Genomic DNA, 24,640 nt, shown 5'->3' on the forward strand with positions numbered 1-24,640 from the left:
AAGTTTTTAAAGGTTCGTAATCTTCATCGATGGGGTTCTCAGCCAAATGATCAGCTAATGCCTGTGCTTTCATCGCAGTCCGTGTCACATAGATAATGTCGAACTCTGTAAGCAGGATCTGCCACCTTGCAAGCCTCCCTGTGGGCATAGGCTTCTGAAAAATATACTTCAATGGGTCCAAGCGAGATATGAGGTAAGTGCTGTAGGATGACAAATAATGTTTCAACTTCTGTTCCACCCAAGTTAGGGCGCAACATGTCCTCTCCAGATGAGTATACTTAACCTCGTAAGATGTGAACTTCTTGCTGAGATAGTAGATAGCCTGCTCTTTTCTGCCCGTAACATCATGCTGCCCCAGTACACAGCCGAATGAATTATCCAAAACCGTCAAATATAGAATCAAAGGCCTCCCTGGTTCTGGCGGGACCAACACGGGTGGGTTCGACAAATACCGCTTTATCTTATCAAAAGCCTCCTAACATTCATCAGTCCATTTGACTACAACGTCTTTCTTCAACAATTTGAAAATCGGCTCACAAGTTGTCGTGAGCTGAGCGATGAACCTACTGATATAATTCAATCTTCCCAATAAACTCATCACCTCAGTTTTGTTTCTTGGAGGCAGCAATCCTTGAATAGCTTTGATCTTTGACGGGTCTATCTCAATGCCTCGACAACTGACTATAAACCCCAACAACTTCCCAGATGGCACTCCGAAAGCACACTTTGCAGGATTGAGCTTAAGATTGTACCTGCGAAGCCTTTGAAAGAACTTTCTCAAATATCTGACATGGCCGGACTGCTATCTAGACTTCACGATCACATCATCCACGTACGCCTTGATTTCCTTATGTATCATATCATGGAATATTGTTGTCATGGCCCTCATATAAGTTGCCCGAGCATTTTTCAAACCGAACGGCATGACCCGATAACAGTACGTTCCCCATGGCGTGATGAATGCCGTTTTTTCTACATCTTCCTCGTCCATTAGAATTTGATGATAACCCGCGTAACAATCCACAAAAGAACCAATATCATGTTTGGCACAATTGTCAATCAGTATATGGATGTTGGGCAGTGGGAAATTGTCTTTTGGACTCACCTTGTTAAGATCTCGATAATCGACACACACCCTGGTCTTGTCATCTTTCTTCTGCACAGGCACAACATTAGCTAACCAAGTGGGATACCGTGTAACCCGAATGACCTTTGCATCAAATTTCTTGGTAATTTCTTCTTTGATCTTCACACTTATGTACGTTTTGAACTTTCTCAACTTTTGCTTGACAGGAGGGAGTGCTGGATCAGTGGGCAGCTTGTGAACCACTAAATCAGTACTTAGACCTGGCATATCATCATACGACCATGCAAAAACATCCTTGTATTCGAACAATGCTTTGATTATCTCCTCCTTGAGTCGTGGCTCCAGATAAACACTTATTTTAGTTTCATGAACATTATCTTGATCCCCTAGATTAACTGCTTCTGTGTCACTTATGTTAGGTTTGGATTTTCCTTTAAAGTGACTTAATTCTTTACTAATTTCCTCATAGGCCTCATCATCGTCACATTCCACCTCATCATCACACTCGATTTCTTGCATTATTATTTCTGAGTTAGATTGGCTTTTAAAACTGGGTCGAAGATTCCTCATGCATGTCAAGTCATTGATATCAGCATAAAAAGAACTGTACAAAAAAAAGAAAAGAAAAATGGAAACAAAGTTAGGAATGAAGAACGAACAAAAATTGCTTTTCATTGAATGTAAAGATAACAGGGTTTTGACTCATCCAAACGGACGGAACATAGCAACTGAATTACAAACCCTGGAATAATCCAGGTGAACTAAAGGAAAACAAAACCCACTACCATGACTCCCTCCAAATTGGAAGAGGAGTAGCTTCCCAATTGTTGACATTATCACATGGTCCGATGTACTGTATATCTGCTTTGCTTGACCCTTCCCCGGCCTCAACCATGTTCACTTCAGCAAATACCCTCTCGAACACCTTATCCAAGTTCCCCTCTGCACCAATCAGTGGACCCAACACCTTTGCCAATGACTGCTTCTTGACACCCGGCCTGACAAAGGACCTGGACAAGCGTGGAATCGGTTTGGGAAGAACCCAAGCTTTCTTTTTCAATTTATGAGCTCTTCTAACATCTGCCGCTGTTGGTTTGAACCCCAGTCCGAAGGTGTCCAAGTTTTTGGGCAGATAAACAGGTTGAACAATGCCCTGAAGCTCAGCCCCTAAACCTTTTCCTGGCACGAACCCATTACTCAACATTTCTGATACTACCATGACGGTCGCAGCTGCTACCCTGGGACATGGAATGCTTTTACCCTCGGGCACTCTGTTCACCGGGTCCATGTCGAAGACCTGATAAACCCATGGTCCCTTATCATCTTCAGTTTCTATAAAGGGCACAATGACATCATTCATGGCGCATATGGGATCTTCCCTATGTAACACGATTTCTTGTCTGTCCCACTCGAACTTGACCATTGGTGCAGTATGGAAGGCACTGCTTTGGCAGCGTGGATCCATGGTCGACCCAACAAAAGATTGTAGGACACTGCAACATCCAACACCTGAAATTCCATAGTGAACTAGACTGGGCCAATAGTTAATTCAAGTATAATATCCCCCACTGTGTCTGTTCCCCCTCCGTCGAACCCTCGAACACAAACACTATTTTTGCGGATTCTATCATCATCAATCTTCAACTTGTTCAATGTGGACAACGTACAAATATTAGCACTTGACCCGTTATTGATCAACACCCGAGTAACCATTGAATCTTCACACTTGACCGTCAAGTAGAGAGCTTTATTGTGTTCTGTGCCTTCCACAGGCAATTCATCATCAGAAAATGTTACCCTGTTGACCTCAAAGATCTTGTTGGCAATTGTCTCCAGATGGTTTACTGAAATTTTGTCGGGCACATGAGCTTCATTCAATATCTTCATCAAAGCTCGGCAATGCTCGTCAGAATGGATCAATAATAACAACAACGAGATCTGGGCTGGTGTTTTTCTCAATTGTTCAATAATGGAATAATCCTGCACTTTCATCTTTTTCAGAAATTCCTCTGCCTCTTCTTCCATCACAGCCTTCTTGAATAACAATGGATTGTCTTTAGTGCCCCTAGCCTTTATCAACTCTTCGGGAGCAAAACAACGTCCCGACCGATTTAATCCCTGTGCTTCACAACTCTCTTCCTCAATTTCCTTTCCTTTGTACGTCCACTACCTTGTCATATTTCTACGGCACAGCTTTGCTATCAGCCACGTGTAATTGGACTACCGACTTTATGACAACTGGTTCTATGTAGGCCCCTTTCACAACAACCACGGGTGCAGATGATGACCCTGGTACCACTAACCTGACTGGCTCTAGTTTCTTTGCAGCAACAAATGGTCCTTTTCCTATTACCAACACTGGCTTATCTTTTATTGCTTTTAGCTCAACCGCTGGCCTCGCGCTAACTGTCTTTTCTTTGACCTTGGCTTCCGTAGAATGGATCACCATGACCGTCTGCGAGGGTTCTTTAGGCTCTGTCCCTTTATGTATCAGTTCGATCATATTGGCTTCATAATGCGCTGGTAATGGGTTTTGATTGATATTTGGAGCCTCCTTAACCTATACTTCAATACGGCGATTATCAATGAGTTCTTGTACCGCATTTTTTAATTTCCAACATTTTTCAGTATCGTGCCCTGACATCCCTGAGCCATACTCGTAGCTAACAGACTGGTCCAGGTTTTTGGGAGGGGGGTTCGGTGCTTTGGGCTCAATTGGGGTCAACATTCCCAACTGTTTCAATCTATGGAAGAGAGTGGTGTAAGATTCTCCCAGTGGAGTAAATGTTTTTCTGTTCGGGGCCTTCTCACTTCTAAAACCTTGGTTTGGGCGGAAGCTGGTTCCTGGTCTATTTGTCCTAGGAGGTGTATAGGTGTTTTGTGGGGGTGGATATGTGTTTTGGGGAGTCGGTGCACGCCATTGCGAGTGCGCCAGAGCCTGAGTGTATGTCTGGGCGTGGTGGATAGAAAAGTGTGGTTCTGGCAGTGGATAGTAATGTTGTGGTGGGCCATATGGGGTATACTGGTAATTTGGGTGGTGGGGTCTGGGTTGGTTATAGTAGGGCGGAGGGTTGTTGGGCCTGGACCAAGTACCAACTTTAACTGTGGCAACTTCTTCCTTCTTCTTCTTTCCGAGTACACCGCCAGTACCGCTTTGGATGGCCTGGGTAGTTGCTTTCAATGCCGAATAACTCAAGATTTTGTTAGACTTCAATCCTTCTTCAATCATGGCTCCCATTTTTACCACTTCATTGAATGATTTTCCAACGGATGTCACCAAATGACCAAAATAGGTCGGCTCCAACGTCTGCAGGAAATAGTCTACCATCTCACTCTCCCTCATCGGAGGATCAACTCTTGTTGCCTGTTTCCTCCAGCGGAAACCAAATTCTCTAAAACTCTCCGCGGGCTTCTTCTCTAACTTCAACAATGACAGACGATCAGGGACTATCTCAAGGTTATACTGAAAATGGCCAATGAACGCTTATGCCAAATCATCCCATGTATACCATCGGCCGGGGTCCTGTCTCGTGTACCATTCCAACGCGGACCCGTTCAGACTTTGACCGAAATAGGCTATCAACAATTCATCCTTCCCCCCAGCTCCTCTCATTTTGCTGCAGAAACCTCGGAGGTGGGCCACCGGGTCACCATGTCTCTCGTACAAATCAAACTTGGGTATTTTGAAACCTGCGGGCAACTGGACATCCGGGAAAGGGCACAAATCTTTGTACGCAACACTGACTTGGTTTCCTAAACCATGCATGTTCCGGAAGGATTGCTCCAGGCTTTTGACTTTACGAATCACTTCCTCCTGTTCCACATTCTTAACCGGTTTCTCAACTTCTCCCAGGATCTCAAAATGGGGTGTATAGGTATATGGCTCAGGCGCTTTAAAAGTGGGTTCGGGAGGGTGATATTGGGTATCGTGAGCTTGGAATAGAGGCTCACTGGACGATCTATGTAATGGGGCTAGGGGAGGTGCCACAAAGACTGGAACCATGGGTGGGGGAGGGTTCTGTTTGGATGGTGGAGCTGGAGGAGCATATGAAATAATACCATAGCCCTGGGTGTGATAGGGAAAGGCTGAAGATGCATGGGGAGTAGTGGGCTCCTGAGCTTGAGCCAGAGGTGGGATGTAAGATGAATTAGTGGGGTATAGTGGTGCCGGGTGCCCCTGAGACCATGCCCGATGCATTTCAGCCATTTACGCTTTCAATTTCCGCATCTCTTCTTTCATAGCACCCACATCTGTCACCTCAACTTTATTTGAAGGATCCATAATACTGGTATCCGAATCCCGTCTTGTCATGTTTACTTTATCTTTCGACCGGGTGTTGTACGGGTGAGTTGCCAGAACTGCCAATCAACTAACCACCTGCCTGGACTTACATATGTTGACAACAATTTCGTTAGCGATTAGGTTTCAATGGATTAGATAACCGTACATTGGGCATGAATGCGCCTATACAATTAACCATTTCTATTATGCATTTGTTCAACCACATGCGTCATCCCGGCATTTTCCTTATTTCTAATTGCAAAATTTCTCTCTTTTCTTTTCCCTTCTTCTTTTTCTTTCTCTTCTCTTTCATCTTTTCTTTCCGCATTATATTCCTTTCTTGTTTTTCCGCTCTTTTCTTTCTTTATCCTTTTCCACCCCTCTTGTTTTTCTTCTTTCTTTCCCTCTTCATTTGGTTGCGGTCGAATCCTATGGAGATTGCCTACGTATCGTGACCCCGCACGAATCAGACCAAACGTAGTTCATGAAAATAAGTACAAAAATAAAGAAACAAATTTGTGAGAATTTTCAGATTTTCATTATCACGACATTCTATTTACAAACTAAACATTTTGAAATGGAAAATAACGGACTCCAACTAAACTCAAATACAAACTCTGAACATACTAGCATACTTGGACGCAAAAAGAAAACAGACTGACAAGTAACAAACTCTAGAATGGAAAATACAGACTCGATCTATGAATACATTAGTGCTTCAAAAGTGGGTGCCCGCGGGGCATCGTTCGGCCTCGCCGCGGGCTTAGGTGCCAAATCCCTTTCAAGTTGCTCTAGCTCATACATGGTTCGCTTGACATAAATTATTACTACCGAAAAGAAGGTAGTGCGGGTCATGTCTTCACATGCCCGACATCTCCTGAGGATGGCGTGGGCAATGGTCTCAATCCTGTCTCGTGTTCGACCCTTTTCTATAAGCAATCACCTTACTTGATTATTGCGAGCCTCCAACACATGAGAATCCTGAAGATGCTGATCCTGCAGCTGCTGTATTTCTACTTCCATCCGGGCTAGTAAATCATAGCAGTGCCCATTTTCGGTCTCAAAAGCTTTAGCTTGCCTAGCTGCCTTATCCTCAAGGGTGACCACTTTTCTTTTCAAACTAGCAATGGTCTTTTCATAATCCTTCTTTAATTGTTGCATGTAATGGGTGCGTTCTTCTGTTCTTTTTACCCACTGTGCCCGGAGTCCCGCTATGGTGCCTTCGGATTTTTTCAGCTCATCCCGGCACTCACCAATTTCCCTTTTCAACCCTTTTATCAACCGCTCGTCCGACCGGCTCCTTTGTTGATTATTGGCAGCTATCCTCATTTGCTGGATTTGGGCCCTAAGCGCCTCATTTTTTTGGGCCAACCTGTTCTTTTCTCCCTGATCAGCCACAACTTGCATACTGTTCTCAAATTTCAGAGCTCCGATCTGTTGTTTTAACTTGCTGATTTCGTCCTGATAGCCTTCTTCTTTTGCTAGCCAACCCCATTGTACTCGTGATGATTCAGTGAAGTCCTGATGTGGGGTGTTTTTGCTGGCCTCTGATGCTCCAGTTCTCTTCTGTACCATGCGATGTATTCTGGCGACATTTCTCCTTTGGCCCGATCCTGCACACAAGTATCTTCTTGTAGGTATTGACATTCATTCCAAATCCTGCGGACTTTCACTTCGGGAAGCTGTCCGTCAGGGCCGATCTCAATTACTTGAACACAAAGGTCTTCCTCCTGTGGCACGGTTTGGCATCTCCCGAGTTGTCTCAGAACCCGACATGGGGCATAAGGCTGGATGCTCTTAAGTCCCATCAAAAGAAAATGCGACCTAGCTGCTGGCATGTATATGATTTCTTCAATAGGCAACCATCCCAACGTCCATTGTATCTGACTGTCCGTGAGAGTACGAAAGTATGATATCCATGCTGTTACTCCTTCAGGCAGACTAACCCCGTCAATCCTTGTGTAAAACTCTCCTATACATGTCTTGTCAGACAAACCATAGCTCAAGAGCGGGGAATGGTAACATAGATGCTCGGTCATCCATATTTGTAGTAACAGGTTACACCCCTAAAAAAAGTTGCCTCCGGCTCTGCAGGCAGTGAGAGCCCGGAAAATGTCAGACACGATCATAGGTGCAAGAGTGCTTTCATTTTGAGCAAGTAAGGTACTGACGACCCCGACTATTTTTATATCAATATTCTCGTCTTCCCTTGGGAACACTAGGAGGCCTAAAAAGGTTATCATGAAAGCCACCCGTCTGTGCTCATCCCATTTTCTACGATTATTTTTACTGCATAGCTTGATGTCCGTCTTGTTAAACCCTCCCACGTGGCCGTACCTGTCGTATATGAAGCGCAAAGTACAAAAGCCTTTTGCCAAATCTGGATTATGGACTGTCCTGGGTATTTTTAATGAATCTAAAAACCGATGCACCATGATGGCTCTTGGAGCAATCAGATATTTTTCTCTTAACGGAACCTCAGCATTTCCGATGTACCCGGCGATTTCCTCCAGAGTTGGGGTTAGCTCAAAATCTGGGAAGTGGAAGACATTGTGCGCTGGGTCCCAACAAGTGACCAACGCTCTTATAATATCACCCCGAGTCTTGATTTCCAGCAATCCCTTAAGACCTTTCAAATATTTCTTAACTTCGTCTTGTCCTTCTTTGCCTAAATCATTCCACCAAAGATGCAACTCGAAGGGGATTTTAGTCATTATTGAGAAAGGTTCATTTTGCGTCGTGCTCATCCTGCACATTTATTAAAGTGATTTAAGCAAAACTTTTATTTGATCAAGACAAAATTAACTATTTCTTTTTTTCAAAAAAAAAAAATGAAAGACTCGGTTTTCAAACACGGCATTTCAGCACTCCCAAGAACGAAGATTTTCAGGTTGTGAGAGTCAACCGGTCAAAATAAAAAATGACCAAAAGTGGCCGTCTTTGCGAAGTCAGCCTTCCGGCATCCCTTTCGGGAACGTTCGGCTGTATTGACAAAAACTACATCACCCGATTTATTTATGACACAAAAAATAAAAATTTTGACATTTTTGGCTATTTTTGCAAAGGGGAGGTTGGACCCGATGAGGGTTGCCTACGTATCTCACGCCATGTGAGAATCAAACCTGCGTAGTTCGGGCCAAGAAACTAACTATTTTTGAAAACAAGGCTCTTTCCTTTCATTTTCCATAGCAAGACAAACTATTTTTCCTTTTCTATTTTTTTTGAAAACAAAACAAAATAACGACTCTCCTTTTTCTTTTTCATTTTCAACAAACAATAAACAACCTATATATTTTTTCAAACTAAAACAAAGACTCTTTTTCTTTTCTTTTCTTTTTCAACAAACAACTTTCCAAAAATAAAAGACTCTTTTTCTATTTTTCCTTTGCTTGTTAGTAAAACAAACTATTAAAAATAAAACATAGTCCTTTTTCCATTTTCTCAAAATTTCGGCAGAGTTTCGACAGTATTTGGTCATTGGTTTTTCTAAAATAATCAATTGACTCCCTAACTGCTATTTCTCTCTTTTTCTCTTTTCCTTTTTTTCTCAATTTAACATTCCCGAGATTCAAAAGCCGGTCAACATGCCGGTTCGGAACAAATATATGTACAGAACAAGTAGGATGCATCAGGATGGTCTTTTCATTTCAGGTTGCTAACCCTAGACGGACCCAACCCCTGTGTTGAGTCCCCTAAGTCAAATGCAGCATGATGCAATTAAACGCCTCTTACTAGGGATCCGGCATGAAGTCAAGTTATTCTGGGTTCAAAACCTGGGTATGTGTTCTAGACTGTGTACCCGAGCGGACAACTCGAGTCGAGGAGAGGGCAGCGTACCGGGGACCCGCGAGATCGTCCGGCTTTGCAACATATCTGACCTCTTTCTTATTTCAGGGTGTGACACTAATAGAATAGAGAGTCTCAACCAGTAAGCACATCCTCGGAGATGAAGAAAGAAGGGTGTCAGCACAGTTTATATACAGTTCAGATAATATCAAAGCGGTAACATTTAGCACATTAAGCATGAAATATGTAAGATAATCAGATATATCCAAATACAACAATTTATCTAAGCTCGAATTCTGAACCCTGAACTAGAGATTCTGGGTTCGTTCTCCAGCAGATTCGCCAGAGCTGTCACACCTCCTTTTTCACTATACCCGCAAGGGCGTAAAGGAGTTTTTCCAATTAAAGGACAATCGGAATGGGATTTGGTTATTAAAATTTCAGAGTCGCCATTTGGGATATTAATGGTGTCCCAAGTTACCGGTTTTGATCCTGAACCGAGGAAAAATATGACTCTGTTAACAGTCCGCGAACAAGAAATCTGGATAAGGAATTCTGTTAACCCGAGAGAAGGTGTTAGGCATTCCCAAGCTTTGTGGTTCTAGAACGGTCGCTTAACTGTTGTATTTGATTTTATCTGATTTCAATACATGCTAGCTTATGTGCCTTTTATTCGTAAATCGCTTTTTATCATTGTTTATTTTAAAAGAATTGCGACGTCATGAAAACGCGTTTCGAACCACGTCGCAATCAATGCACCCGTGGTTGTCAACCCATTTTACTTCGTCGAGATTTAGATTTGGGTCGCATCAATACGCACCCGAGTTTAAGGAAGTAATTTTATTAAAAACGTGCCTAAAGATTCTAACGTATTATTATTTTGGGGAGGGCCGTGAAATTTACTAATCGGCCCTCCCAAATTCTAATTATTTTATGTAACCATTATTGAGGGCCCCGCCTTTTGTATTTCATTTGGCGAGGCTCGTCTCGTCATTTTATTAAAAGGGCAACCTAAAAGTGACTACGATTTTCTATTTTTGTTTTCTCTAGAAAAGAAATAAAACCTAATTAATTATGAATTGCATTACATCAAGGCAAACTAAGAATCACGTTTTTTAGCCCAACCTGGTCTGCACGGTAGGCTGTGATACGGCCCAATTGCTCAGGCCCAACGTTAGTGAAAGGTCCAGGCGGCTCTGACGCCCAGCCCGGGATCGAGTCCCCACAAGTCCAATTACAACCCCCATTCCAATCAGTAGCGTAACCTCCCGATCCTAAAACAACTCACACCCTATAAATTTCGTCTTACTCAAATCGAAGGCCTTGGGCCTAAATTCCAACACTGGCCCAGTTCTCAATTTTAGATTAAGTGAATCAAAATTCTACTCATTCAATATTACCAATCTAACAAAGCTAACTTTAAACAACTTGAGATTTGCTGAACGAATTACTGCCTGCCACTGTAGCTAGTTTACACTAATGAGTTCCCAATTTGATTGCCGACTACTGAAAACAGGAACTTACTACTGAAATCATTCACTAACCAATACTACTATCTACAGAGAGTTCTCATGATCTAAGGGAAACATAGCATCAATTCAAAAGCCACGAATGAAAATAATAAGCAACTGTCCAGTTATACACTACTGAACTTCCAATCCTAATTAATCAACCACACGAGAATTAAAACAAACTAAACAATAGTGTAAGCAAACTTGCAGAGATGCAGTCACGACGAATCAAACAGTCCAAGCTTCAATTCTTTATTAATCGATTTCAAATGAGTTTTTACATATCAATTTAGTTCCAACACCTGGACTTTGGGAACATACCTGAAAATTGGAACACAAGTAAGGAAAGGAGGAGATCAGATTGCAAACAGCAGTATTCAATGAGTTGCAACAGCAATTCAAACCAGGCTCGAGCTTAGAATTGTTTTGAAAATTCAACAATGTCAATATAACAGCCAAACAGTACCAAATACTCAAAACTAAGCCCAGAAATTAGTGCATCTAATCATTTAACCCATGACTGATTCAACTTGTCTTCACACTTCAAATGTTCGAACAGAAATGAGGAATTCAAGCAGTTCCTAATCTTAACTAAGCTAAAATGTTGATTTAAAACTGAACCTTCAAAAATGAACTAGGGAAGAGCCATGTAACAGTTTTTCTTTGATTTTCTGTTTTTTTTTGTTTTTGGATTTTTCTATTGTTTGTGGGGTTTTGGAGTTTGAATTTCAGATCTTAGATCTGAAAATTAGAGAGCATACTTTGGAAGAATTTTCTGAGCTCCCCCCCCAAAACTTTTCGAATGAAGTAAGGGGCATGCCCTTTTATAGGCACAAATGAGGGCAGCCCTCAGATTTTCAGTTTTGCAAAACAGTCTCTCTTCTTATTTTCATTTAAACCCCTATTTCTTGACTTGTTACCCAATCTAGCGTCCTATGTTAGTTGAAATCTACACTAAAGTCCTATTTTAGAAAGCTCTAAGGTGCTCTTCTACCCATGCAATACCTATACTACCCTTGCTTTGGTTTTGAAATTACTATTCTTGACAAAACTGCCCTTTTCCATGCCTAAACTGCCCTTGAAACCCCCTGAAATTACTGACCAATCAGACCCCTTTTACCTTAGTTAAAAATCAACCATGGCTAACTAACATGAACTAAACTATTCAGCTATATCCAAAATGATTCCAAAAATTCTAAGATTGAATCCAATTAATGCTAATTGAGACTTAAAATTAATCCTAAATCACACTAACAATAGGTTAATTACACTAATCAGTAAAAGTGAATTATCGCAAAACAAGCACTAACACTTGAATTAGCTAATCAAGATCAATATAACAAGGTTAACCCCGAACTAAACCAAAAATCAGAAAACTAAACTATCAATCAGCAAACTAAGATCGAGAATTGGAACGTATTAAAATCAAACAAACAACTAAACTTAATCACAGAAATCAGGACACAAGATTGGGACAATATTGACAAAAATTTAAAACACAAATTAAACTAGACATTGACCATGAAATTCACACATGCAGCAAGGTCAGAAAGGAAAATTGAAAATAAAAGGAAATACCGCTAAGAATTCACCAACTACAAAGAGCTCCGGCCGGTGGTTGCTTCTCCAAATCCCCCAAAATTTCTGACCCGTAACATCCCTAACCATGTGTTTTCATAAGAAAACACCTGGTTAGGGTTGTTAGGGTCCGAAATCATGGAGATTTTGCCTTAGGGCCTTGGTCGGAAACCTTCGATTTAATATTAGAGCTACTCCGGGCAGATTCGAGAGACAAGTCCATGGGGGTTGGGTAGAGGAGGTCCAGGCGGTCACAGGGTGTAAATTTGGGGTTATTTGGCATAGGTGACGAACTGGCCGGAAAACTTCAAACGGACATTCGAGGGATTCGGCCGTGATTCGAAAGAAACCAGAGGTAGGGTTGGAAAGAGGATGAGCGGGGGAAGCTGGGGTGTATTTTTGGTGGCTTTTGGCGTTGGTTGCGTTTGCTGCCGGCGAGGATTCCGGCGAGGCTTAGGGCTCGTTGTTGGTCTCTTAGAGACGTGGGGTGAGAGATGATCGAGGGGGTGGGGGTAGTATTTAGACATATATGTATTAAAGAGTGGGGGCTTCTGGACCGTTCGATCTAATAACCTCGACGACTGAGATCTGGTGCACTAAGAAACGTCGTCGTTTGGCTCCTCTTGGGACCGGACCGGGTTGGGCATAGTTGGGCCTGGGTGGATTATTTTGAGATTGGGCTGGGATATTAATTGACCCAAATCATGGGCAGCCCTTCTCTTTAATGCTTTCCTTTCTTTTCCCTTGTTTCTTGTATTTAATTTTTGTATTTCAATTTGTATATACATATTTTTTAATTTTATAAAATTGTAAAAATTAAAATAAAGTCCTAATATATTTCAAAATTAAACTAATTAATTCTTAAAATTATTTTAAAAATTATTCCGGGACGAATTTGCAATTAAACAATTAAAAATGCAAAAGTAGACTATTTTTGTTATTTTCCATATATTCTATTATAAAACAAATTAATCCCTGATTAATAATAACATATGAAATTAGATCCTAAATTAAAAGTGCATATTTTGTATTTTATATGAATTGATCATGCACAAATAAAATGCAATAATTACCAGAAAATGCCCCAAAATTCGCAAAATTGCCAAATAATGAAAGAAATTATTTTGTTTGAGTTTTTGGGGATAATTCATATATAGGGCAAAAATCACGTGCTCACATTGATTCTATTAAGAAAAATAATACATGGATTTTAACTGATTTACCTCCTGGTGCAAAGCCTATTGGTTGTAAATAGATTTTCAAAAAGAAATTTAATCCTGATGGATGTTTAGATAAATATAAAGCTCGGTTAGTGGAAAAAGGTTTTTCTCAAAAACAAAATATAGATTATTTTGATGCATTTGCACCAGTGACTAGAATTTCTTTTATTTGAATTTTAATTGCCTTAGCTTCAATCCGTAAGCTTTTTATCCACCAAATGGATGTGAAAACTGCTTTTCTAAATGGTGATTTAGAAGAAGAGATTTATATGGTTCAACCTGAAGGCTGTGTCATTCCTGGACAAGAAAATAAGTTTGTAAGTTAGTTAAATCTCTTTATGGCCTTAAACAAGCTCCTAAGCAGTGGTATGAGAAATTTGAACAAGTTTTACTGAGAGACGGTTTTTCTTCAGTTGAGGTGGATAAATGTGTTTATACTAAAGTGGTAGACAATGATTATGTGATAATATGTCTATATGTTGATGACATGCTTATATTTTGGTACAAGTTTAATTATTGTCCAAAGTACTAAATTATTTTTGTCTTCTAATTTTGATATGAAAGATCTGGGTGAAGTAAATATGATATTGAGAGTTAAAGTTATAAGGAGTGAAGATGACATAATGTTGTCACAAGAACATTATGTTGAGAGACTTCTTAAGAAGTTTGAATATTTTAATGTCACATCTGTGAGCACTCCTTTTGATGTTAACTCTCAGTTGACAAAAAATAATGGTGACCCGGTTGCTCAGTCTAAATATGCTTAGATTATTGGGAGTCTGATGCATTTAATAAATTTTACAAGGCCTGATATAGCCTATGTAGTGTGTAGACAGAGTAGATATACTCATAATCCCAACAGCGAGCATTGTTAGCATTAGATAGACTAATGAAATATTTGAGAGGAACGATGAATTATAGTATCCTATATAGTGGATTTCCTTCTATTTTAGAAGGGTACAGTGATGCAAATTGGATCTCTGATTCAGATGAGACAAAATCCACTAGTGGTTATGTATTCACCTTTGGTGGTGGTGCAATATCGTGAAAATCATCTAAACAGACGATCATTGCTAGATCGACTATGGAATCGGAGTTTGTAGCTCTGGAATTAGCTGGTTCAGAGGTTGAGTGGCTAAGAAACTTCTTAGCTAATATCCCTTTAATAAAGGACGTATTGCCTCATGTGTCTATACATTGTGATTCCCAGGTGGCAATAGCTATAACAAAGAATAAAGCTTATAATTGTAAAAGTAGACACATGAAATTGAGATATGATGTCATAAAGCAGCTGCTGAGAGATGGAATAATTTCCATTGATTATGTGAAGTTAGAAGTTAATTTGGCCGATCCTCTGACTAAACCTGTGGAAAGAAAATTATTCTTTAAACCTCAAAAGAGATGGTATTAAGTCCGACATGTTGTCAATAAAGATGGTAACCCAACCTATGTGATTGGAGATCCCATAAAGTAGGTTCATATGGGTAATAACAAGTCGATATTGGCACTGAAGTACTAAAAGAGAGTGCTTGACTGCTACTAATTGAGAGGATAAGTTATAACTCTTAATGAAATTCATAGTCCTTATGGATGGTGTATTTAAAGGAAGTATACACTTGATGAATTCACCTATATGAGAGTGGAGTGGGCCGCTCCTATGAGATTTTGGCCTAGTCTCTAGAGCTCTCGTGAATGGTTAGGCACACGCATGGCCTACTGGGCGCAAAACCGCGTTGAACAACAAAATTACCGGGGGTCGAAATGTGATTGATAAAATCTCTGACTTACAATAAGAATTATTAGTTTATAGAAATATTATATTTCACTAGTAATTCTGTGAGTTAAACTTTATTGATCTAAGTTTGGTTCATAGTCAAAAAGACACCAAACCTATTGCATTTGGACCATACAAATCCAGCAAATCTTACTCCTCTTTGTATGAATTTTTTGAAAATATGTGGGGGAACTATTGTGATATTTCCCAAAAATGGACAAATGTCCATCCATGTGGCAACTTGCATGGGAAGTTCAAAACAAGTGTCATACACTTGGCATGCCCTAAGCCTCTCAATTAACCTATAAATTGTCCTTCAAAATAGCCATCACGCATCAGCACATTTTTACTTTGCCTCTTTCGTTCCTTTCAACTTCCTTTTCTTCCTCCTTAAAACATTTATAGTCTACTTTGTTTGTTCCCTCTTTTAAAATAGTTGGGTTTGTAAGCTACTATTTTTCTGATTCCTGTATCCTCCTTAATAGAGGTAGGCCTGTTTAATTCTGGAGAGACATTTCACGCTGCTGAAATAGTTTCTTAGGATAGTGCTCAGCACGATTCAAGTCAATTCGTGTATTTTCGCTCACAAATAATATTATTGCAATATTATTATTATCGTTACTTTTCAGTATCATTTCCCTTCATTTTCACTTCATCCTTGTATGGTGCATAAAAAAGGATAATTAAAAGAGTCTACTTCTGCCTGTTTAATAAGTCCCTGCAGCCTATGTCAAGAAATTTCAATCTAGATGTAGCAAATTAATTATTCGATGAAAAATAAAAGGCTATTAGCTGAAATAAAGTAGTGGACCAGATCCAGATTGACACATTCATTTCCCCAGGGATAACTGATAAGGAAGGGCGAAGTGCACCGGCAGTCACTTTTAAGCTTGTTGTTTAAAATATATCCATATTTTACAATATATTTAAAGTTTAGCAATTTATCCAAATTTCAAGACTAAGTATTTTGAATTTTTGAGATGCTAATTTGAAATTCAGGACTTAGTGTCCTAAATTTTTGAGCTGCTAATTTGAAATTCAAGACTAAGTATCCTGATTTCTAAACTGCTAATTTAAAATTAGGATATAACATTCGAAGTAGTTGACACAATTTTCTAACTTTAGGATACGATGTCCTAAAGTTTGAACTTTGAGGTTTAAAAGTTTGAGCATATTGGTTAATCTTTAAATATGTCACGACCCCAAATATCGGTCGTGATGGGGCCTATCACACTACTAGGCAAGCCAACTGATCAATTAACCGTAACCCTTTTTCCTTTAACATTTAAGCCATTTTCTAACACAAGTTTTAAATACCAAATTTCATTATAAGCGTTAAAGCAACAAAAGATATGCGGAAAGTCGAAATAACAGGAAACTACACAGCCCCAACAATCTGGTGTCACGTGTTTAGAGCCTCTAATACAAGTCTGAATACCTACTACATCAATAGTCTAGAAAATGCGGAAAGATAGCAAGATAGGAGGGAAAAAATAGGGCTACGGATGCCATGCAGCTACCTCAAAATCTCCGGCAATGCTGAATCAGCTGAAGGCCCTCACTCAGCCGCTCGGGCACCTGGATCTGCACACAAGGTGCAGGGAGTAACGTGAGTACACCAACCCAGTAAGTAACTAAGGTAAATAAGGACTGAAAGTAATGACGAGCAGTTCAAAAATATATAACTGAATAATCAACAGAATAACGGATCAACTTTACCGTTTAAAATCAGTTTCGTCATAAAATCAACATTTCCAGTTTAAAACATTTAAAATCAGATACTTAGCAATATATCCAACTGTGGCTTAATAGAAAGGAGAGTGAAATCAGTGAAAACATCACAACAGGGCCCCTCGGGCAAGGAATCACTCAGAATATGGCCCCTCGGGCAGCCTCTCAGTCACTTGTGACTCAACTCTCGTCACCCAGTACTCACTCTCAGCACTCGGCTCCTTAATATCTCATAATAACAGAAATCATAGTAACCTCTGCGGCGTGTAGCCCGACCCGTAATTTATAGTCGACTACGCTCACTGGGAGTGTACAGACTTCGGAGGGGCTCCTACAGCCCAAGAGTTATATCGCTGTGGCGCACATCCCGATCCAATATATATCTCTGCGGCGTGCAGCCCGATCCATATGAGTATCGCTGTGGTGTGCAGCCCAATCCGTAATATATACATATAATATCCTCACTATTTATTCTCAACCTCTCTCGGTCCCCAACCTCACAGCCTCTCGGGCATAACAATAAAACTTAGAGAACTCGGCCCAAACAGTCCTCACAATTAGAAGTTGAGTGATAAAACCAGTTTTAAACTTTTAAACAGGTAAAACATGACTGAGGATATGCTTTCAGCAAATAAAGTGAGGAAAAACAGTAAAAATGCCCCTAAGGATATCAACAGGTCGGCACAAAGCTCCAAACACGACATACAACCCATAATATAGTATAAATGATTAAAGTACGGAATACCATAAAGTTCCAAATAAAATACACGGCTTAATAGTCGCTACGGGACGGACCAAGTCACAATCCCTACTAGTGCACGCTCACACGCTCGTCACCTAGCATGTGCGTCACCGCGTTTATCAAAACAAGTCAAATACCGAGGTTTGTACCCTCAGTTCCAGATTTACAATGGTTATTTACCTCAAACCGGTGAAAATACTACATCGTGATGCCTTTTCCCCTCGAATCGGCCTCCACGCGCATCGAATCCATCCAAAATCAGAACAAGGACATCAAAATATGCCAAGGGAACAAAGCCCAAGCAAAAACAATCAAATAATACCAAAATTCCCGAGATTACCAAAACCCGACCCTCGGGCCCACGTCTCGGAATTTGAATTTTTTTACATCAATAGAATCTTTATCCTACCCGAGTAAATACATATCAAGAACATGAGAATCGGAGTCCAAATGACTCCTCAATCCCTATTTAAAGGCCTCTTAAACTCAATACCTAATCCCCAAATTTTAGCCCTTTAATTCCTTTAATTACAGCCTTAATCCATGAAATACTGTCATAGAAATGAGTTTTAGGTCCAAATCCTTACCTTAATGAAGTCTCCTTGATTTCTCTACTCGAAATCGCCCAAAGCTCCAAAGTTCGTGCTTACAAGTGAAGAAATCCTCTGGAAATTGCGAAGGAGAAAATATAACATTCTGACCCCAGTCATTTTCGCATCTGCAGTACCACATTTGCAGTCAATGAGCCGCTTCTGCGACTTTCACTTATCTCAGCCAAAACCGCATTTGTGATTCCTACCTTCCAGGCATTTATCCGCTTCTGCGATCACCTTTTCTGCATCTGCGGCACCGCACCTGCGGTCCCCAAACCGCAGGTACGAAAACACCAGCAGCTGCGATAACATCTCAATTTCTCCGTTAACCAACCGAAATTACTCTGAGGCCCCCGGTGTGAGCACGTGATTTTTGCTTCACGAAAACTACTCCAAAAGAAATCGAAAAATAAAATAAATGTCATTTGGGTACAAGTTTAAGAATTTCGCGTGACATTTTCGTAATTATTTTGTCTGTGAGTGTTTATTTTGTTTAATTAATTAAAAAAATACAAAAATACATGTTGCATGCACATTTAGGATTTAATTGTGCATTTAGGAATTAATTGAACCATATTTGATTTTTAAAAGAGCGAAAATCACGAAATATGTATTGTAGTCCAATTGTGTGATTTTGTTTGTAATTGATGTTTAATTGTGTTAATAGTTGTAATAGAAGTTAATTTGTATTTTTAACAAGTTAATTTAAGTTCTATAATTTAATTTAAGATTTTTTGGAATTTAATTTTTGATAATTAGGAATTAAAAAAAGTTAAAAGAAAAGGAAGAAGTGAAAAATCCAAAGAAATCGGAACTGGGCCGTTTTATTTTGACCAAAACCAGACCCAAATTTCACCCCTGTGCCCGGTCCAGTCGATCTGACAAAACGACCGCTCAAACGGCGTCGTTTCTGTCACGCTCAATCCGGACCGGTGATTTGTTTTGATCGAACGATCTAGACCACTCCTCCCATAACCCGTTTTTGACCCAACCCGGACCGCCCCAGTACTACTCCAAACGACACCGTGCCTATTAGTAAAATTATCCAGGCCGTTGATCGTGATTGATCCAACGGCCAAGATCAAACGCCCCCACCCGTATATAACCCTAATCCCTTACCTTACGCCCCAAACCCCCCTCAACCCATCGTCTCTCTCAAGCTTGGAGAAGGACCAGACCCAAACCCTAGCCGCCATTGTTACACCTCCGCCTGAAACCCGACGGCAACAACGCCGCCGGTCACCAAATTAACACCCCTAAGCCATCTGACCACCCTCGTTACAGATCCGCTAATCGTTTGCCTCGAATCAACCTCCAGCTTCTTGAATCTTCAATCGAAGATTCGAGCAGAACCTAAACCTACACCAACCAGTTCCAAACTCATACCGGACATCTCCCTGACCTCCCTCGTCATCAAACCACCGTTGGTTTGGTTCGAATCAGACCAGAACCGTTCGAACCCCAAATCGAACCCCCAAGAACCCTAGAAAACCAAAGTTTGAAATCTGTCCAAATTAAAGGATGATTTGGGGTCTAATCGACCTTAGCCGAAGTGTTCTCAGTTGAGAACACTCGATTAAGGCCCGTTCGACCTCAAAGAGTCCGAGTCAGAGTCCAAGTCAGGGTCGTCCAGTTTTCGAGTTCTTGAGGTATTTTTCCTTTCCTGTTTGTTCCATTTTGTATTTGTTTATATCTGTTTATTTGTTTTGTTTAGTTTTATTGATTTTTCAATTCTTTTTGTCGATTGATTCTGTCCTTCTTCAATGACCTTTTATTTGGTCGAACTTTTTCTGGTCATGGTCAAGTATATGATAAACTATATAATCGATTTGAATGAGTTTCGTCGATTATTTAAGTTTTATTATAAATCCCTGTTTCTATCAATACGACTCGAACCACCTGTGTGCCTGTTCGATTCTAATTTGCTACTGATTGTATGTGTTGTAATTCGTGTAGTCGATTGGATAAGTGTCGTCGATTAGTTTTATATGTTTGAATGTTAGAATAACCTGATAATAATTTGATTCATATTGCTTCAATTCTGATTGAATCATTGTTTGAATTTGGTTGTGAATTGGTTATAGTTGTAGTACTTTAGTGATCAGTTAGAAATCAGTTGTTAAAGTTATAACTTATAGAGTTCAACCATCAGATTAAGAGGTTTAGGGCAGGGGAGTAATGTCAGGGACTTCAGGAGGGTATTTTGGGATTGAAAGGTTTGAAATTGGTTTAAGTTGAATGTTCTGACAGTAGGGTACTAAAGTACCATTAAACTAATGAATTGTTTAAATGCTAATGGGGAACAAAACATAATGGTGGGGGAAGGTTGAAAGGAAATGGATTAAGAAATAGGTGCCCATACCTATTTGAATTTAAATAAAGGGAAGGACAAGGGATAATGAGAAAAACATACTCTAGTGGGGAACACGTGAATTAAAAGGAGAACAAAACATTTAGTAGCGGGGAGAAATACCTTCCTAATTAGTTAAGTGCTCCTTAGAGCTGGAAAGGGGCTGAGGTTTGGGTATAAATAGGGGTCTGGACAGAATTAGTGTGGGGGCTGTTTTTTGGAGAAGAAAAAATCAATTTTCTTTTAGTTTTTTTCCAGAGAGTCTAGGCTGGATTTTGACATCAGAAATTCAGAGTTTAAGAGTGAAAGACAAACTGAGTTTTTACCCTAAAGAGTTCAATAGGTTGAGAGCTAAACATTGAAAAAGTGAGGTCTTCTTTACTGCTGAAAATCAGAATCAGTTTGTTACTGTTTAATTGAGATTCTGAGTGTCTTTATGTGAGAATCTGAAGAACAGAAATCAGAAAATCTACTCTCCTGTCCCATTTCTAAGTACATTCCGTTTCTATCTGTCAATTGCTTGGTATTTTCTGGTTTCACTCCTGGGTTTTTGGACTGTTTGTGCTGGGTGTTATTTCTGCTGTGTGTTCTGGGCTGAACTGGTTGTGTTCGTGGCTGTTTGAACTCCAAATCTACTGTTATGCCTGCTGTTTGCTACTAATGACTGCTCCTTCTTCATTGTTGTAAATCCCAGGTACACGTCTCAATACTGCCTTGATGTAGCCGTTGAAATAGAAATGAGATCAGCATGTTCATGTTCTCTATGTGTCGTACACTGATGGCTAGATAAATGTTAGTTAGTGTGTATATTGTTTGAGGCAAATCAGATTTGATGTGTAATAATCTGGACTTTGAACGATATTGGACTGTTAAATTTGAATTAGAATTTGTTCATTCTGAATAGTAGTTTTAGTGTAGTGTATCTTGAATTCATGTGATAATTATTTATTACAGCCTAAAATTGGCTTTGAAATCAGAATGTAGATCATGATAATGTTAAAATCGGGCCTAGTAATTGATTTAGTAAGTGCAACACTTTAGTTTTGACACCAGTGATTTGAGCTTAAGATCAGGGAATAGGCACTTAAATTGGTGAAGTGTGTTTGATAGCTCAACTCAGTCGTTAATCACTCCATTGCCTTCGGAATATTGTGGTAATACATTAGTTAGGCATAACCCAAGCTTAAAATTGGAATCAAAATGATCAGTGTTTGCTAATTTGAGTAGGTGTACCTTGTTCTTACTTATTACAAATTATAGAGGGCACATGGAATAGCTTGAAGCAACTTCAGTAGTATTCGTTTTAATTGAATTAAGCTTGCTTGGTACAAAGACCAAGGCCTAGCGGCCTGTTTCCGGCAATTTAAGCTTCAGCTCCTCTGACGTGGGCCCAGGCCCAGTTTTAATTCCCTTCAAGTTTGGACCTGGGCCAAGGTCTGCGACTGGCCAATTCTGCGGTACAAACCTGGATGTAATCTCTCTTTGTTGGGCTTATCTTGGAGCCCGATGGCTAGACTGTGGTGCAGAATTATCATTTGGTCCAGTAACAAATTAATTAGGACATTTTCTTTTATTATTAGAGACAAATAGAAATAGCAAATCATAGTCGCTTTTAGGTTTACCCTTTTAAATAATAAATGAGACGAGCCTCGCCGAACAAAAATACATAAATTGCGGGGCCCTTAATAAATGGTTAAAAATGAGACATTTAGATTCGGGAGGGGCCGCTTAGTGAGTTTCATGGCCCTCCCCAAATATAACAACGCGCTAGTCATTTTAGACGCGCTTTTAATAATTTACTTTCTTAAACTCGGGTGCACATTTATGTGACCCAAATTCAAATCTCAACGGAGTAGAAATATGTCAATAAATCACGGGTGCATTGATGTGACGTGGTTCGAGATGTGTTTTCACGACGTTGCAATTCTCGTTTAAAATAATAGTAATAAAAGTGGTAAAAGAGTAAAAATCTGCATATAGGTTCAGCATGTATAAAATCAGATAAATAAGCCGAATATGACAGTTGAGCGACCGTGCCAGAACCACGGAACTCGAGAATGCCTAACACCTTCTCCCGGGTTAACAGAATTCCTTATCCGGATTTCTAGTTCGCGGACTGTAATACAGAGTCAATATTCTCCTCGATTCGGGATTCAACCGGTGACTTGGGACACCATAAATCTCCCAAGTGGTGACTCTGAATTAAACAACAAATCCCGTTTCGATTGTCCTTTAATTGGAAAACTCTCTCTGTGCCCCTGCGGGCGCGGGCCAAAAGGAGGTGTGACACCCGGGACCTCAACCAAAAGAACAAACATATCCTAATACCTTATTAAAACTTGTATCAATCTTCAAAATACCTCAAAAAACATCAAAACACCCTAATCACATCGGATTCAGGCCTAATTTTTCTAAAATCATTCGAATTTCGCTTTTGATAAAAAACTCAACCAAACCATGTCCAAATGACCTGAAATTTTGCACACACATCTCAAATGACCCAACGGAACTATTGCAACTCTCGAAATTCCATTCCAACCCCTATATCAAAATCTCACCTACCAACCGGAGATTGCCAAAATATCAACTTCGCCAATTCAAGCCTAAATCTACTCTGAACCTCCAAAACTCATTCCGATAGCACTCCTAATCCCAAATCACCTCCCGAAGCTACCCGAATCATCAAGACTCACATCCGAGCCCTCTAACACATAAGTCAACATCCGGTTGACTTTTCCAACTTAAGCTTTCTTAAAAGGGACTAAGTGTCTCAAACCTTACTAAAATCATTCCGGATTCGATCCGACTAATCCAATACCACATAACACGGATAAACAAAGCATAAAGAAGTAGAAATGGGGAAAATTGAGTGGTAACTCATGAGACGACTGGCCGGGTCATCACAAAATACATTGTTAATTGTAGATATAATTTAAACAACATGCTTGAAAATAACTATGTGGTGTCATTTCCACTTTAAGAAATGCTCCTTCCAATAAATGTTAGAACCATGTAAACTTTAGAACGTCGCGTCCTGAAATTTGAGCGAATTGGTTAATTTTTAAATTTATTGTAAATTGTGAATATAATTTAAACAATATGCTTAAAAATAACTATGTGGTGTCATTTCTACTTTAAGAAATGCTCCTTCCGTTAAATGTTAGAACCATGTGTCATGTTGAACATCTTCTTGATGGCATCTTCTAAAATAGGTTTTGCCTTTCGTATTGCCTTTCCCTGGTAGTAGAAACATGAATTTAATATGTTGTAGCTTGTATTTGGTTTATTATAAAGAGATTTTTTACCTATTTATATTATCTATGAAACTTATTTATCCTCCCGAATTAAGTTTTAACTTAATTATATGGTCATATACAATTTATCAATTATATACAAATTAATTTTAAATGAGTATCCCTTGATTATGGCCTTTTAATTTAGTAAATTCCTTTAAATCCTCACAATACCTTTCTTGCCCAGGAAACCTCAATCACACTTCTTTCTAAAAGATTTCTCTTTCTCTCTTTGAAATCAACCCTCTTTCTACACTGATTCTACAAATCTTTTTCTTCTAAATCTCATAACTTTCTTTAATAATGGTGAACAAGGGGATTAATTTTTCCATGACTGGAATTTAGAACTTTTCTGGGCTTCCCTTTTCTTATTGGCGTTCCAATAGAGGGCTATCAACAGATTATTTGGCTCGGTTGTTCGAATTGAAATTATCAATCAATAAATTTTAAAGGTGTTTAACACTCCACCATTGACATCCATTAAAAAGCTTCAAAACTTTGAATTCGAATTCGGATTTTAATTTTTTTTATTTGGATTAGGTGTTCTTACAAATGATTGAGAATATTCTATGGAGTTTATATCTCAATTTTTTAGGGTACTTGGTGAAGATTAGATTTGATTTTTGCTGGTTTTTTATATTGAAATTAAAAGAAAAAGAAGAACACATGACACACACATATATATTAAGTTGT

This window comes from Nicotiana tabacum, chromosome 7 (assembly GCF_000715075.1).
Source record: "Nicotiana tabacum cultivar K326 chromosome 7, ASM71507v2, whole genome shotgun sequence".
NCBI lineage: Eukaryota > Viridiplantae > Streptophyta > Magnoliopsida > Solanales > Solanaceae > Nicotiana > Nicotiana tabacum.